The following is a 13,820-nucleotide window of genomic DNA, read 5'->3' on the forward strand; positions in this document are numbered from 1 at the left end:
AGCCTGTGGGTGGGGCATACCAGGGGACAGGGCCAAGGTCATTATCTCTGCAGCAATTGTCTGGGCACTCACTCAGCACTTACTGAGCCTGTCCCAGCTGCTGGAATGTCAGGGTGGCGAGGCCAGGGCTATGACATCACTGTCTCCATCACTGTCCCATCATCCTTAAGAAGTTCAAAGGACTTCCATCTTTGGAGAGAGCCTCCACCTGCGGGTGCTAAGGCTGACCTTTCTCTGGGCAGGGCAGGCTTTATGGATGGACCTCAGACTCTCAGACTTTGCTCCCGCCTTTCTCTGGTGGGAGGGAGGAGGGGGCTCCCCGCCAGATGCCTGCAGTGGGCCTTATTACCTCCGGGAGGTTCTCGAGGTGAGATTTTTTTTAGCCCCAACTTACAGGTGGAAAGACTGAGGCCTGGAACTCACACGGGGAGGTCAGGGCTTACTCCCAGCCTGCCCTGCAGCCTGTGCTTCCCTCTACCTCTCCAGGCAAGAAGTAACCAAGGATAGGAGCACTGAGGGGTGGGCAGTGATGAGTCCCACTGTGAGAGGGTCCCTGCCGTTAGTGTAAATAAAGTTCATAGTCTTATCTTGGGATTGCCAGAAAGCATCTTGAGAAAGGACCAGGCCATATCCAAGGTCTAAAGCCCAGCTGTGTGACCCCCCACCCCCAGTCTCAATTCTTCCTGATAAACTTGTAGGGAGTCCACTCCCTGTTCCCAAGTCATTTCTCAGTCTGTGCTGGATGGGTGGCACTGTTTCTGGGTCCACCCAGGGACTGCTGACGTCCTTCTCCCCAGAAATGTAGTCAAAACTGCCAGTGAGCCAGGCCCGGCCGTGAAGACCTTGGGCCCAGCACTCAGGAGGCAGAGGCAGGCAGCTGGATGAGTCTGAGTTGCATGAACCCAGTCTATGCGGTGAATTCCAGGCATAAGAACAAGTTTTGCTTCGTCTGCTCTGTTGAAGGTGTTAACCCAGAAAAGATTCACATTTTTGAAACCTTCTCACGCGAGTTAACCAGTCGTCCCAGAGTGTGAGCTCCGACCTACGTGAGGAGGCAGAGTCATCACCTACGTGAGGGGAAAAGGTAGAAGCCATGTTGGTCCCTCTGCGTTGTTAACCCCACGTGAGCTCTGGAGCCCACACTCTGCAAAAGGAATTGCCTTGCAGAGTTTTTGCTTTGTGTGTTCCTTTGTGCAACACCGAGACCATTCCTTGCTTGTGACACAGGTCAGCTTTCTGTACACAGCGTTCTAGGCCAGCTTGGAAAGATCTAGAAAAGTTCCAGAGAGGGGGGGGGAAAATCCAGGTCTTAAAGGAATTTAGCCAGAAAAGCTATCCTGGAGCCAGGCATTAGTGGCACTCACCTTTAATCCCAGCACTTGGGGGCAGGGGGGGGAGGGGGGAGGAGGGGGGGGGGGAGACAGAGGTAGGCCAGTCTGACAGTTCGAGGCCAGTCTGGTTTACAGAGTGAGTTCCAGGACAGCCTCCAAAACAATACAGAGAAAGCCTGTCCTGAAAAACAAAAAGCAAAAGCAAAAACAAAAACAAAAAACCAGAAAAGCCATCCCAAGGGGAGCAGTGGTGGCGCACACCTTTAATCCAATCACTCGGGAGGTAAAGACAGGCAGATCTCTGTGAGTTCGAGGCCAGCCTGGTCTATAGAGTAAGTTTCAGGACAGACTCCAAAGCTACATAGAGAAACCCTGTCTGGAAAAAACAAAACAAAACAAAAAAACCAGTTAATCACATTTCCTAGTAAATCTTGGCCTATTCAGAAAGCCAGAACATGCTGGCTTCCTCTGGTGTAAACTCCAAATGGCTGGTGAGCCAGGGCCAGCCATTCCAGTCCTGTGACACCCAGTCTGTTTAGCCCTTCAAAAATGCAGTGTGGCCGGGCGGTGGTGGCGCACGCCTTTAATCCCAGCACTCGGGAGGCAGAAGCAGGCGGATCTCTGTGAGTTCGAGGCTGGACTGGACCGATAGCCTCCAAAACAATACAGAGAAACCCTGTCTCGAAAAACCAAAAAAAAAGAAAAAAAGAAAAGAAAAAAAAATGCAGTGTGAACCAGGCAAACAATGGCCTACTTTGGGCAAATGACCAGAAAATCTAGACCGAACTTTTGATCCTCCTGCCCTTGTCTGGGGCTTGATAGGAGCCATGGCCAGCTCGTGCTCCTGGCTCTGGTGGACCCCACACCACCCTAGTGGGTTAGCTGGCTTGGCCATGTGTGTGGCGCCCGCTTTCTTCAGTCTAAATCTCCCTCCTCCCATCACGTGAGTCTGGGTACCGGATTCAGGCCTGGCCAAGAGGTACCCTTGCCGGCTGAGTCATCTCACCGGCCCACGGTCTTTACGCTTTAAACCAATTCCCACCAGGGAGACCCTGTTGGGCGCTTGCAGTGAGACTGTGCACAGTGCCGGACACAAACTCACTCCTTGAGTCTCACAGCTTTTGTGGCTGGCTTTACACCGTGATAGTCCTCTTACAATGAGGAAACTGAGGCCCGGAACACCAGGGGGCCGGCCTGCCTTTGATGAATCATGTGGTAATTCGTGTCAGGAGGTTCTGTTTGGCTCAACCACTGCTTTGGTGAATACAGACATGGAGGCTCCCCTCCCCCCCTCAGAGATCAAAGAGAGAAGATAGCAATCATGGAAGTCTTCCCAGAGGCAGGAGCACCACAACTGGACTTCAAAGTATGTATAGGAGTTTTCCAAGATGGAGTAAAGGCAGAGGAATTAGTCTGACACCTGAGTAAGCCCTGAGGTGTGATTTGAGCCATGGCCAAGGACAATTTAACACAATGTCTGCCCTTGGGCAGGAGGAAGCAGGAGAGACAGGCCCACCCATGGCATGCTCAGGATGGGAGGACATTGTTGCAGAGTGAGGAGTTCACGGGGTCAGGTGTCAAAGGATGAGGGCAAAGTCTGATGTTCCCAGGTGCTGGTCCTGTCCTGAGAAGTGATGGCCACCAAATAACCATGCACGGACAACACCAGTGCTCAGGAGGCCGTGACAGAAGGACCCTGAGCTCCAGCCCAGCCTGCGCTCTTGCGTAACACCAAATGAAAACATAAAACACTGGAAACAGTCAGCCTGGGATCTCTATCCTAGAAAAGCAAGGCCCCAGGCAGCAGTCCTGTGACCCCCCCAAGCAGAAGGCAGGGATCTCCCTGGGTCACTGATTCCCCCAAAGAACCTCGAAACTCCAGGGGAAGCATCCATCGTCAAAATCTCTGCAGGGGTCCAGAAGAATAAAATGGAGACAAATCATGTTTTCTTTAATATGTAAAGAATCCCTAGAAGAAAATAAGGAAAACAAGCCACCGATGTTGATATTGATATGACTAAGAATGGTAGCCAGTAGCTGGTCAGAAGAAGCATAAGAAAAATGCAGACGGGCTGGTGACCATATTATGTAGGATGAAGTGGGAGAGATAATTGCCAACCTTTCTATCCATTTCATTAAGTCATCTCTGGCAAAACATGGTAGCTTCCTGCAGAAGAGTACAGCTGGTGGGAGTCAGGGGGGAAGGGAGTGGTTTATTTATTTTCTAATTTAAAATTTATTAAATTATTTTATTTAGTTGTTCGGGTGCTTTGCCTGTATGTATGTCTGCACACATGCGTGCACAGCCCATGGAGGTCAGAAGAAGGTGTCAGATCCCCTGGGACTAGAGTTACAGACAGTTGTGAGCCATCATGTGGATGCTGGGAATTGAACCTGGATCCTCTGCAAGAGTAGCCAATGCTTTTAAACTGCTGAGCCATCCCTCCAGGCCCTTTGTGCTGGTAGTGTGGTGTGTGTGTGGTGTGCATGGTGTATGGTGTTTGTGTGTGGTGTACATGGTGTGTATATTGTGTACATGGTGTGTGTGTGGTGTATATGGTGTGTGTGTGTTGTGTTGTGGCATTTGTGTATGGTGTATGTGTATGGTGTGTATAAGGTATGTGTGTATGGTGTGTGTGCATGGTATGTGTGTGTATGGTGTATGTGTATGATGTATGTGTATGGTGTGTGGTGTGGGTGCATCGTGTATGTGTGGTGTGTGTATGGTGTGTGTGGTGTGTAATATGTGTGTGGTGTGTGTGATGTGTATGGTGTGTGTGTGGTATGTGATGTGTATGGTGTGTGTGTGTGGTGTGTATGTGTGTATGGTGTGTGTGATGTGTATGGTGTGTGTGTGTGTGGTATGTATTGTGTGTGTGGTGTGTGTGTATAGTGTGTGTGTGGTGTATCTGGTGTGTGTATGGTGTATATGATGTGTGTGGTGTGTGTGTATGGTGTATCTGGTGTGTGTGTGGTGTGTGATGTGTATGGTGTGTGTATGTGTGGTGTGTATGGTGTGTGTATGGTGTATATGGTGTGTGTGTGGTGTGTGTGTGTGGTGTGTGATGTGTATGGTGTGTGTATGTGTGGTGTGTATGGTGTGTGTATGGTGTATATGGTGTGTATGTAGTGTGTGTATGTGTGGTGTGTATGGTGTGTGTGGTGTGTGTGTGTATGGTGTATATGGTGTGTATGTGGTGTGTGTGTGGTGTGTGATGTGTATGGTGTGTGTATGTGGTGTGTGTGTGGTGTGTGTGTACACTGAAGAGGCAGATTGGGGAACTTGAACATGGACTATGAAATGATGGGGCATGCTGCTTGGCGTTCTGGTCTTAGTAAGGCAGTTTTTTGTCTAAGATATTCACTGAAGCCTGTGTTTCCTTTCTTCACATTTATTTTTTGCAGACAGGATGATCCCAAACCCAATCCTCCTGCCTCAGTCCTCCAAGCGTTGAACTTACCACACCAAGTCAGAAAGCCTATGAGCACTATGAGAGGATCTGGGAGCAGAATTCTTTTTATTTTTTATTTTTTAATTTTTTTGGTTTTTCCAGACAGGGTTTCTCTGTATTGTTTTGGAGGCTGTCCTGGAACTCGCTCTGTAAACCAGGCTGGCCTCGAACTCACAGAGATCCGCCTGCCTCTGCCTCCCGCGTGCTGGGATTAAAGGCGTGCGCCACCAATGCCCGGCTGGAGCAGAATTCTTATTGCAACTTCAGCCCCCACCTGCCCCCAGGAGCCTGTGCCCCTTTGCTTACAGCTGGTGCCCCAGGGCGGCTGGAGGAAGGCAAGCTAGAACTTACCCGGCAGGAGACCACAACCACTTCCCAATTCCTTTAACCCAAACTGAGGCTGGTAGCCCTTCTGGCTTGGGACAGAGTAGCCACATGATTAGAGAAGCAGCCTATCACACCTTCATTTCCTCTTTCTAACATGGGCAGTGCTAATTCTTCCTCCCTTGGCCTGTTCAAGGGCTCTGGGTTAAGAGGGACATCCAGCAATGGGAACTTTATAGGGAGCAAAGGCTGGAAGGTGGCTTGACTTGCGTTTACAAAGGCCTCACTCAGCACAAGAACAAAGTAAAGAATCCCACTTGGTGAAATAACCCCAGCAGATGTTGGCAGGAAAGGCTCAACAAGGCTCATCGTGACTCCACCCACAAAGGGCACAGGGAGCGTTTACTTCCCAGTGCACAAATTGTGTTTTGTTTTCGACTGTGACTGTACTCACATCCTGCTTTTAATTCTCTTAATATTATAACATTTCCTCATATTATCACAAGCTGTTTGTAAACATACCCTTTGACGCTTGCATAATGCTCCACTGTGCGGCTGTACTGATCAGCAAGCCACACTTCCTTGGTCTTTTAGATTAGTTCCAGTTTTCACCAGTATGTAGAACCCCACAATACGTGTATTGCAGATGACTTCGTTAGGACAGATTTCCTAAAATAGACTTGCTGGTCCAAGGCAAACATTTTTTTAAAGCTTTGAGGGTAGCTCGCACCTTTCCAAAGAAAGGGGTGATCTCAACCAGAAGACCTTTCCCTAATCCACAGGGTACAATAATCCCGGATCTCTTAGCAGGGGATGCTGGGTCGGGGAGAGTCGGTGGGCGGGACAGGGAGGTGGTACAAAAAGAAGAAAACATTTTTGCGAATCAGACCCATGCTCCTTCCTGACCCCCAGCCAGCTTCAACCTGGAGCCTGACAGCTCTATATTAACAGGGGAGTGGGTGAGTGGAAGGAGGCAGGACAGATGGCCGGGAGCCCAGGCACGCAGGGGCAGGACGTGAGTGTCGACAGAAGTGTCCAGCACCTCACCCAGCAAGCATGAGAACCACGAAGCCCGAGGGCTGGGATGCCGGGGAGGGACCGGGAAGTCAGGGCGGGGCTTGTGGGTGACGTCACGCCCCGCCCCCTCCGACTCCCTCCTCCGGGGCTGCGGGCTCGCTGAGTCCTCACCTGGAGTGACAGGTGTGCAAGTCTTCGAACCGCGGAGGCTGACATCCCTGCATCAGGTAAGCCCAACGGGAGAAGCTCGGAGGCCCGGCCCGGCAAAGCATGGGAAGAGCTGGGTGCGGGTGGCTGGTGATAAATCGTGCTCCAAACTCCTTCCTTGTCTCTTAGACATACTTACCTGCACTTGAAAACACAGGCCTCGGAGGGATCTGAGGCTCGGGAAGTTGAACCGGAAGGAGCCAGTCTCAGATAGTTCACTGATGCTTTATTACTGTTTTATCTGACGCTGTCCTTAGAAAGCAGAGTGCACTGAGTGACCATTTGTTAAGAGGAAAAAACTAGGGACGAAGTCCTCCGTGTTACAGAGACTCAAACTGAACCCACCGTGGGATTTGGGCGGATGTCCTTGTCTTTTTTTTCCCCTCTGCTCAGGGATATTGGCGTCGTTTTCTCATACTGTATTTACAGTTTCTAAGTTTTGCTTTTCTCTCGCCATCGTAGAAGCATCTTGTGGTGTTGCTGTTAGTCATCCCGGTATGTGTAATCACCCTTTTTAATGGCTGCATAGTGTTACGAGTGAGGGATGGGCGGTGGTTGGGCGCCATTCTGAACCCCAGAGGAAGGAAGTCGGGGGAGATGGAGGTGGTATAGACAGCTTGCTTTGGGGCTCAGAGGTCGGGATCTTGGGAGGGTGCCCCTGCTCTGAGGAGTTGGGGCAGAGCCGCTTTCCCAGGTGTGTGAGGCCTGAAGGGCTAATACGAGCAGAGCAGAATGGGCACTGTTTGTTTGGGGCCTCGACCAAGAGAGGTGCCGAGGAGAGGGAGGAATCCCAGAATGGGGGGCGGGGGTGTCTCTGGTCTGGAACAAATGGGCAGGCCCCAGGAGGGACAGTGCAGATCTTCTCTGTGGAGCAGACACAGTGTCCCAGGAGGTAGGGCCAGTGAGCACGAGGCATGTGGAGTCAGCCTCTTGGTATGAGGCTACGGAAGAGGTTCAGAGCAGAAGAAAAGGAAGTAGGGGAGGCCAGAGAGTTTGCAATCGACTCCAGAGCAGATGAGCACTCGGAGGAGAAGACTTGATCAAGATCCACATGGGCAGGAGGGTTCAGGTTTGCAACCCCAGCCCTGGGGAAGGAGAGGTAGGAGGGTCAGAAGTTCAAGGCCATCCTCTGCTGTAGCAAGGGCTGTAAGGAATTTTGTCTTTCAAATACCCAGGAGCACGCCTTTAATCCCAGCACTCGGGAGGCAGAGGCAGGTGGATCTCTATGAGTTCGAGGCCAGCCTGGTCTACAGAGGGAGTGCCAGGGCAGGCTCCAAAGCTACACAGAGAAACCCTGTCTCGGAAAAACAAAACACAAATCCAGGGTGGGCTGGAAGCAGCTAAGTTGTTAGAGCACTATGAACAAAGTCTGATCCCTAGCGGCCGCCCCAGCTGGATGCAGTAGCACTGGTCTGTAACCCAGCGCTGGATGTGGGGGAGGAACTGGATAAAGTTCAGGGTCATCCTCAGCTGCATTTTAAGTTTGAAGCCAGCCTGGTTTGTGTGGTGCTGGGGCTTGAACCCAGAGCTCCCGGGCATGCTCGGCAAGCACCTCACCAAGCCAGCTCCATCCCCAGTCTGCAGTTTATTTTTGTCCTGGAATTGGAACCCAGGGACTTGTGTTTTCTAAGCAGTCACCTTAATTCTGAGTATATCCAGCCCTCAGAGCAATACCCGAAACAGGTACGCTGTCATCTCACAGGTGGGGAAATTGAGGCAAGGAGTAGTGGACTGGCCCAGAGTGGAGCCAGAACCCAATTCCAGCCCAACTAGTACCAGCATGCCCCTGTTTCTATTGTGGTTGACTCTTCTGAGAGTGTCCGGCCTAATACCCAGCCAAGTTTTCTTTTGTTTAGCTTTTTTGTTTGTTTTTGTTTTCAAGGCAGGGCTTGACTGTCCTAGAACTCACTCTGTAGACCAGGTTGGCCTTGAACTCACAGAGATCTGACCACCTCCCGAGCACTGAGATTAAAGGTATGGGCCACCACTGCCCAGCTAGTCCCACAATTTTTGATAGCATGTATTTATGTGTTTGTTTGTTTAATGTGTGTGTGAATGGGGGCATGTGACAGTATCCATGTGGGTCTCAGAGGAAGACTTAGTTCACTCTTTCCACTGTGAGTTCCAGGGATGGGATTCCCGTAGCCAGGCACCAGGCCATCTCTGAGACAGGAAACTAAGGTTAGGAAAAACCTTTAGCTTTTGAGACAAGGTTTCTGTGTATAACAGTCCTCATTTTGTAGACCAGGCTGGCCTCAAACTCAGAGATCTGCCTGCCCCGAAAGTGCTGGGATTAAAGGTGTGTGCCACCTCCCCTGGCAAGGAAGATAGTTTTAAAATCAGCCTCCTAGCATGACCTTGGAGTAGCCGGTTAAGCACCCGAGGACCCATGTCCTCACATAACATGTGGGCAGGCACATGTGGCCCCCTTGTCTAGTCCTGATAAAAAGCTTTGAGCATGCATTTTGTATCATTATACTTACATGTTCTTGGCATGTAGTTCTGCCATGTTAGGAATACATTATAACTATTACAATAGAATAGTTAGGGGTTGGAGAGATGGCTTAGTTGCTAAACATGAGGTCTGAGTTTAAGCACCAGCACTTAGGTGAAAAAGGCAGGCACAGAAACTGTCATCCCTGCTCCCGGTGCAGGGGAGGCAGAGCCTTGGGATTGCTGGCAGGCAATCTAGACACATTGGAGAATTCCAGGTTCTCTGACTGACCCCATGTAGCCCTGGCTGACTTGGGTCTCCTTCCAGGAACCAGGTTGTCTTGAAACACAAAGCAGCCCTTCTGAGAGTTGAGCCTCAAGGTGCGCACCACCACACTCAAGGACACAGCTGCCTGAGTGGTCTTTCGGTGTCAAGAACGGCGAGGGAACTTTGTAGTGGGGCCCTCACATACCGGGCAGGTCCCCACTGTCAAGTATTAAGGAAGCAGAGACCCACCAGGCTCCAAGGAGGGTCATAGTTTACCTGAGTGTAAACTCAGCTCTCTGCACCTTGACTTTCTCCCTGTATACAAGGCGGGCGTGGGGTGGAATTAAACCAAATGCATTAGAAATACCCAAGGGACTGGCAGGCACATTGACCGTCCCGTACCCGCTAACTCTGGCACTCGCCCACCTCATCCTTCACACAGACTCACAGCTGTTCTTGACGATCTGTTAGGTGTTCCCCTCAGAGTCCAGGGACTGTTGGCGAGTGTGACCCTCCGCACCCACCCGAGGAGAGCATGAGAGTGGGTGAGGGGTGTCAGTTCTTCCCAGGAGTAGAAAGTGAATGAAGTAGAGTCTTGCTGGGCTATTCCCCCAGACTCCTCCTCTGCCCCTCAAACCCTACCTTCTGTGCCCCACCAGCCCCCTCCCACCGCACTGTCAGCTCCCCAGGTTCTCCGTAGACAGGACTGCAGGGGCAGCTGACTGTGGGAACATGGCAGAGCTGTATTTGGGCAATGTTTCACTTACGCTTAGGAGCAAAATTGCTGGGTGGCGGTGGCGCACGCCTTTAATCCCAGCTCTTGGGAGGCAGAGGCAGGTGGATCTCTCTGTGAGTTGGAGGCCAGCCTGGTCTACAGAGAGAGTTTCAGGACAGCCAGGCTGTTGTGTAGACGAACCCTGTCCTGAGGGGGGGGGGGAATAACATGTGGGTGGATATGATGGTATACCTGCAGTGTAGACACTCAGGAGCCCGAGGTGAGGGTCCCTGAGTCCAGGACTTCAGATCAGTCTGGGCACGGGTGGGGAGGTGGGGAGGTGGGGAGGTGGGGGGTTGGGGGGGTGAGGGGGTTGGGGGGGTAACTCATACTAGCCTGGCAGTAGGTGTCATGGCATGCTCTGGGACTCGTGCCTATAACATTCTTTCTAGACTGTTTGCCCGTCTTTCTTACGTGTGACAAGCCCTGTAGTTGATCTTGAAGTCTTGGTGAGGTCTCTCGGGCCCCTCAGAGGAGCCGCCATCAGGAAGTGTTTGTGGACAGGCATGTGACACGGCCAGGACGCGAGTCACAGGGGCTGAGGAAGAGTGTTCATCATCTTCACTCCAGCCCCAGATAATAAGTGGTTGTGCGCCCCGGGGCAGGGACTCCTCGCTCCCCAGAGGTGGAAGGAGAGTGCTTTTGGAGACTGTTGACAGTCATACCAACAAGGGACATTGTGCTGACAGGAGCCCAGAGGGATAGGAAGGTGACAGGCAAAATGTAAGGAGGTTGAGCTGTGGGGACAGTAAAGCGGCTTTGGGGTCTGAGGGAGATTTTAAGGGTTTTTTCAGTTTCTTCCCCCCCCCCCCCCCGACAGGGTTTCTGTGTGTAGCTTTGGAGCCTGTCCTAGAACTCTCCCTGTAGACCAGACTGGCCTTGAACTCACGGGGATTAAAGTCGTGTGCCAACGCCACCCAGCCTTTTTTTTTTTTTTATGGTTTTTACGAAACAGGGTTTCTCTGTATTGTTTTGGAGGCTGTCGGTCCAGCCTGGCCTCGAACTCACAGAGATCTGTCTGCCTCTGCCTCCTGAGTGCTGGGATTAAAGGCGTGCACCACCAACGCCAGTCCAGCCTTATTTTTTTTTGAAGACAAGGTTTCTCTGTGTAACAACTCTGGCTTTCCTAGAACTCACTCTGTAGACCAGGCTGGCCTTGAACTCACAGATCCATCTGCCTCTGTCTCCTGAGTGCTGGGGTTAAAGGTGTGTGCCACCACCGCCCAGCTGAGATTTATAGTTTCTTGTGTTGGGTATCCCTGATCCCTCTAGGAACTGATGCCCTGAAGGAGACCCCGCTGCTGCTGAGTAGCTCAGGTTTGCCCACCTCTGGCTCAGTGCAACAGGATTACAGAGAGCCTCTGGGAGAAGGGAAGAGCCATAGGGAGTTCCGGAAGGAAGGCTGAGGTACAGACGGGCCCTGCTGGGTGTGTCTGTATCTTCACTTCCGGATCTCTCATTATGGGGGCATTGTGGGCATGCATGGGGTGGAGGGTTACCTCTTGAAAATTTTATCATTTTTAAGTGTATGTGTGCATGCACACACATACACTCAGGTAGCTATATGCTCATAAACATGGGCGCCCTTGACAGCTAGAAGCGTCAGATCCCCCGGAGCTGGAGTGACAGACAGTGGTGAGCTGCCCAACATGGTTGCTGGGAGCTGAGCTCTGGTCTTCTGGAAGAGCTTCGTGTACTGTGCTGAACTATCTGTCCAGCCTCGGGGTTTCTCTCTTGCAGTTTATGTTCAAGGACATGGGAAACTGCCTCTCAGCCTGTCTTAATAGCGTGAAGAAAATTAAGCAGGTTGTCTTTTTTTGTTTTTCAAAACAGTGTTTTCTTTGTGTAGCCATATGTGTCCCGGAACTCGCTCTGTAGACCAGGTTAGCCTCGAACTCAGATCCACCTGGCCCTAAAGGTATGCACCACCACCGCCAGGCAAAGGTTGTCTTTCAAAGGACAGAGAGGAAACCCACTCAGGACCATGTGGTTGGGAGCTGGGGAGATGGCTCAGCAGTTAGAGCACTTGCTGTTCTTGCAGAGGACCCTGGTTCAGTTCCCGGCATCCGCACGGTGGTTTACAACCTCTATAGATGGGCCGGGCTTGTCTCGAAAACCAACAACTACAAACAAAACAAAACAAAAACCCCTCTACAGATAATACAAAATACATCTTAAAAATGTCAGACGGGGGGTGGTGGTGGCACAGTCAAGAGGCAGGTGGGTCTCTGAATCCCAGGCCAACTTGATCCACAGAGCAAGTTCCAGGTGCTCAAGAGACAGAGGATTGCAAATTCAAAGCCAGCCTGGGCAAACCTTTTGAGACTGTCTTAAAAGAAAAAGCCAAAAGAGGGCTAAGGCTATACCTCTGCAAGGCCCTAGGTTCAACACCATAGCTTCAGCGTTGGGTGCTATGTGTGCAGCAAAGTCTTGAGAGGAGGAGACAGCTACCGGTACAGACAGCCATTGAAGAGTCTGGGGTAGTTCGGCCTTCTAGGCAAAGACCTGAGGTGAGACCAGCATGTAAGGTGTGCAATGGGGCCTGAGGCGCTTAGAAGCCAGATCACAGGGGTGACCCAGAGTGTGGATTACATTTGTAGGTGTGTCAGTAACAGAGGGAAGGCTCTTAACAGCTGCCCAGCAGCTGTAGTGTCCAGGGGAAAGCAGGGGCTGGTGGCAAGGCTCAGAGTTACGTGGGGATGTGGTAGAGAGGATGGTTCCATTTTGAGGAGGGGGAGGCAAGGAGAGAGCCCTTTCCCACTGAGCCCAGGCTCACATATCCTCAGAGAAATTGCTAACACAGAGCCCTGGATGTGAAACACAGAGATGGTTCCCATTCAGCCACACCCCAAGGCACAGGGCAGGCAGGGAGACTGAGGACCTGTACAAGACACCTCACTCAGCCCCCAGAGTGGGACTTGAAATCTGCAAGATTCCACGCCCTCCAGAGACTAGGTGGGACTCACACCTTGGCCTCTGTGCAGCTCCGCCTCCTGGCTCTGAAGGAGGAGCCATTGCCAGGGTTTGACCTTGTGGGATTATTACCCAGCAGCCTGAGTGTTAAAGGGAAGACCCGGCCTGACTGGAAGAACACAGAGGTAGGCGGAGCCTCATGGATCCTCAGTGGACAGGGAGCAGGGGCCCCATTGAGCAGGCAGCAGCATCCACAGGCTGGCAGGGCCCTGGGAGAGCTCCTCAGGACACGGGTGAGCTGTACACCTCAGGGGACTAGGGGACACCCAGGGGTTGCCTGCTGGTGTCTCAGGAGCTCAGAGGAAGGTGGTTCAAGCTGGTGCAACCAGACCTTCCAATCTGGTCCACCCCTGAAGGGGCAGGCGGTGGTCCGTCAGAGGAAGGGTGAAGGAGGCAGGAAGTGACCAGGATGCAGCTTACAGCATTAAAAGGAAGCCCAGTTCAGACGCCCTGGTTTAAGTGAGCGGAAAAAGTAGCTACTGCTTCCTCCTCAGGACTTCTTCTGGGCAAAGTTGTTTTTGAGGGTTTATTTGTTTGGTTGCATTTTGTTTGTTTGTTGTTCAAGACAGGGTTTCTTTGTATAGCCTTGGCTGTCCAAGAACTAGCTTTGTAGATCAGCCTGGCCTTGAATTTATAGAGATCCGCCTGCTTCTGCCTCCCAAGTGTTAGGATTAAAGGTGTGTGCCACCCACACCACCAGGCAATTTTTCTGGATTTTTAATCCGGTTGACGAGGCCCTTAAGGAACTTGCCTGATAGAAAATGGAAGATTCAGCATTTGAAGACAGCTTTTTTGGTTTGTTTTGTTTTAATTATGTGCATGGGGGGGGGGGTATCATGCATACGAGGCAGGTGCCCATTGAGGCCAGAAGAGGCATTGCATCCCCCTGGCTGGGACTAAGGGGACGTGGGCTGTTTGACATGAGTTTTCCACTAGTGCGGTATGAGCTCTTAACTACCAGTCCACCTCTCCAGTCTTGGTTTTATTGTTGTTGTTTGAGGCAGGGTCTCCACCATGTAGTCCTGGCTGCTCTGGAGCTT

General features: G+C 51.5%; 1 protein-coding gene across 1 annotated transcript in view; it reads left to right on the forward strand.

The window, feature by feature from the left end:
- Positions 1–6,326: 6,326 nt before the first annotated feature.
- Csnk1e (casein kinase 1, epsilon) overlaps positions 6,327–13,820 on the forward strand; it is a 35,357-nt gene continuing 27,863 nt past the window's right edge. The window contains exon 1 of the mRNA XM_021225296.2: positions 6,327–6,351. The gene's annotated coding sequence lies outside the window, so the exon portion shown is untranslated. The remainder of the gene's footprint in view (positions 6,352–13,820) is intronic.

The sequence above is a fragment of the Mesocricetus auratus genome, unplaced genomic scaffold, assembly GCF_017639785.1.
Source record: "Mesocricetus auratus isolate SY011 unplaced genomic scaffold, BCM_Maur_2.0 Super-Scaffold_100010, whole genome shotgun sequence".
Taxonomy (NCBI): Eukaryota; Metazoa; Chordata; class Mammalia; order Rodentia; family Cricetidae; genus Mesocricetus; species Mesocricetus auratus.